Here is a 3785-nt window from a genome sequence, read left to right on the forward strand (position 1 = left end):
GTAGTGTAGCCTATAAATTGAGGCACAGAACAAGCGAGGCAGCCGCACACTGGTCCGATGATCAAAGAGCGAGAAACAAGAAAGGCAAGGCTCACCAAGCCATTTATCTCTCTGCCCTTCAGTTAATCCCACTTGTATTTATCAGCCAGGCTGGCACAATAAACTATCTCAGCCTGGCATTTAGATTTGAACAGCCAACCCTTAGTTTAATAGTTTAAAGTTTAAGCCACAATCCTCAGGAACCCAAACCAACCAAATCTAACACCATCAAGTGGATTGTGGGGGCCAATTGAGGCGATTACACGGAGAAACTTTTGTTACCAAGTTTCCTAAAACAGACGAGCCAGCCAGGAGTCGAACCTAGAATCTTCTGATCCGTAGTCAGACGCGTTATCCATTGCGCCACTGGCCCACGTAGGACTAGAGCTCCCCATTGACCGCTATTCACGAATATGCAACTAGAACTGTGTGCTAGGTGATGAGGGCTCTGATGAAACAGGCCGATTTCCTTTTTTTGTAAACTTGAAGAATTACGTTCCTTTATAATGAATAAAATTTCACCTTTGGAACATCGTCTACGTGATAGAGTGACGCGCCATTAAAGTTTTCTTTCCCTTCTGTCTGGATTTGTATGTGTGCTTGTATCTATTTTTCCTCCTGGCGCGCACTTTAATTGATCCAGTCCGTTCATCTGTCGGTGCAGCCAACAATTTCATTGATACCGACGCTGTGGGGGAGCAGTGATTAGTGACGTGTACGACAGACTTTGAAATTATGACACAATACAAATAAAGCGAATGAAAGACATCGTAAGGGATGAATCATGTCTTTTCCATCTCGCGGTCCGCAGAGCCACAACTCGCTGAAGAGGAGATCATTCAGACTCCCTGCTGCAGAGAGAGACGTTAAAAATAACCACCCGCCTCCAGATGAGGCAACATGCGCACAAGACATCAACGAAAACACACCCGTTTAGGGCACCGCATGCACGTTGAAGGTAACCGTCGAGGAGCCGACACAGAGGGAGGCAGCTCCGTGGCGCTCCGAGTGGGCACGGGCTCGGGCCGTGGGCCGGTGTTGGAGGAATCGCGGCGCCGGGCGCGCGCGAGGCTCTGCGCGGGCTGCGGTTCGAATCCACCGTCCGGACAGACGGCCGGAGAGAGACCAGGACTCTTCCTGCGGACGATCCACAGGCTCGGAATCTGCACCCCCCGGGCGACGCCACCCTCTCCCATAGGGTCGCGGGGAGTCGGTTCATAACAATAGCAAAATTACGGTTATGAAGTAACAACGAAAATAATTTTATGGTTGAGGGCTCACCACCACATGAGGACCTGTATGAAAGGGTCACAAGGAACTAGGAAGGTTGCGAACCACTGGTCTCGTAGGTGTGAAGGGGATCACATTGTGGTTTAATGTGCACTTCTCTAATGATGACCAAGCTGTCTTTTCATGTGCTTGTGAGTCATTTGTTTGTCTTCTGTGGAGAATATTCAAATATTTTTTCAGAATTTAATTTAAAGGTATTTTAAAATTATTAATTTGTAAGCGTCTGTATGAGGGCAACCTAGAGCCTTTGCTTATTTTTCTTTTAAAAAAATCATTTTATTGGGGGCTCGAACAGCTCTTATCACAATCCACACATCCATCCATTGTGTCAAGCACATGTGTACAATTGTTGCCATCATCATTCTCAAAACGTTTGCCTTCTACTGAAGCCCCTAATACCAGCTCCTCATTTCCCCCCTCCATCGGCCCTCCCTCCTCCCTCATGAACCCTTCATAATTCATAAATTATTATTATTTTGGCTTATTTTTCTAAGAACCTATCATTCACAAGCGTGACCTTCTATGCGAGCTCGTCCATCCGTGAAATGAATCCCTGGGCAGCCCTCCATGCGGGGCAAACTGCGGGACCAGAAGAGGAAAGGAGACCACACCGTCCCGGCAAACTCCGGGAAAGGAAAAAGGAACAGAAGCAGTTAATTGCTCATTAAAATAGCCACCTGGACCAACAGGGGTCTCCGCCACCCACCGGGCGTTCGCACCCAGCGCTGAGAAAGGGGTCTCGCAGGGACCTTCCTGTCTGGAGGGGGGTCCCCACGCCGCGAGCCGGGGCAGCTGGACTAGATCCTAGACCGGGCTTCATCCTGGAGGAGGAGGAAGACGCCTCTCAGGGAATGTTCTCCCGGGACGACACCGACGAGCTCCAGAAGGCCTCCAACCGAGAAAGACTAACGAAGAGCGGAGCTCCTTGCTGCTGGACGGAGAGGTTTTCTTTCTTTTTGTGCGAGTGCGGAAAGGGGCAAGCGAAAGTATTAACTTAAGCTGGAAAAAAAGAGTGTTAGTTAAACAAACGCACTGCCACCGATGGTTCCCGAGGTTTTAAACAGGTGCGGACAGAGCCCATTGGAGCGGGCTCTTGGGTGCCAACCGCCGACTTGCTGTGAGCAGCTGTGAGCCTAACCCATTGCCGCCACGAGGACTTTAAAAAATCGAATTGTAATTTAAATTATTAAAGGGAAAAACTAGAACTCACTACTTCTGTAAAAAGTAAAAAACAAAGCATGTACGTGGCCGGTTAGCTCAGTTGGTTAGAGCGTGGTGCTAATAACGCCAAGGTCGCGGGTTCGATCCCCGTATGGGCCAGTTTCTTTTTAATTTCCCGTCATTGTATTTTTATTTACCTGTAATTTGAGACGAGCCCTCAGGTGACTTAAAGTTTGAATTAAATGACAAAATAAGTATAATTTATAAATAATCAAGGGTTCATGAAGGAGGTGGGTGCTGGGAGAGACGGTGAAAAATGAGGACCTGATACCAGTGGCTGAAGTAGAAAGAAAATGTTTTGAGAATGATAATGGCAACATGTGCAAATGTGCTTGACACAATCGATGGATGGGTGGATTGTGGTAAGAGTTGTATGAGCCCCCAATAAAATGATCAAAACAATTGGGATGAAATGTTTAGTCTTTTCTTTGAACCCCACTAGAGACACATACATGTTTTGTTCTCTCTCCTAAAAGGAAGGGAGGAGCCAAGGAGAGAACAACTAGTTGGAGCAAGTAACATAAAACCTGAAAATAGAAAGTTTAGTGAAGGAAACAAGGCTGAGAGAGGGGGTGTTCACCTGATGGCCATTAGCTGATAGGCACTCACCCTCTACCCTATTACATCCACATCCCTCCGGCTGCCCTCTCCTAGCGCTGAGCCTGTGTTACAATAATCACATCTCCTTAAACAGGTAAAGCACACAAGCACAAAATGATCCGTTGGCTGCCACGGTCATTTCTGTGCATGAATACAGACTCCTCCCCCACTCGTTCTGGGTTCCCAGGACCTAGAATGGAGCCAAAGTCAGAGCGCACATGAATGTTTGTGGAGTCCATGTGTGAAACCTCTCTTATTCTTTTTTTTTCTTCTTTTAATTGTTTTATTAAGGGCTCATACAACTTTAATCACAATCCATACATACATCAATTGTGTAAAGCACCTTTGTACATTCATTGCCCTCATTAGTCTCAAAACATTTGCTCTCCACTTAAGCCCCTGGCATCAGGTCCTCATTTCCCCCCTCCATCCCTCATAGGGCCTTGATAATTTATAAATTATTATTTTGTCATATCTTGCCCTGCCCAACGTCTCCCTTCACCCACTTTTAAATAGGAATTGATTTTTTTTTAACTTTTTAATCATTTTATTAGGGGCTCATACAACTGTTATCCCAATCCATACACACATCAATTGTGTAAAGCGCATTTGTACATCGTTTCTCAAAACATTTT

At 46.3% G+C, this 3785-nt stretch overlaps 2 non-coding genes across 2 annotated transcripts; one reads left to right on the forward strand and one right to left on the reverse strand.

Annotated features, from left to right (window-relative positions):
• Positions 1-339: 339 nt before the first annotated feature.
• Positions 340-412, reverse strand: TRNAR-ACG. Its single transcript has one exon. It is a non-coding gene; the product is annotated as a tRNA-Arg (tRNA).
• Positions 413-2575: 2163 nt separating this feature from the next.
• On the forward strand, positions 2576-2649 carry TRNAI-AAU. The gene has a single exon. It is a non-coding gene; the product is annotated as a tRNA-Ile (tRNA).
• The last annotated feature ends 1136 nt before the right edge of the window (positions 2650-3785 follow it).

Source organism: Echinops telfairi, unplaced genomic scaffold, assembly GCF_000313985.2.
Source record: "Echinops telfairi isolate 266 unplaced genomic scaffold, ASM31398v2 ScPeMD7_5868;HRSCAF=6743_0, whole genome shotgun sequence".
In the NCBI taxonomy this organism is placed as follows: Eukaryota; Metazoa; Chordata; class Mammalia; order Afrosoricida; family Tenrecidae; genus Echinops; species Echinops telfairi.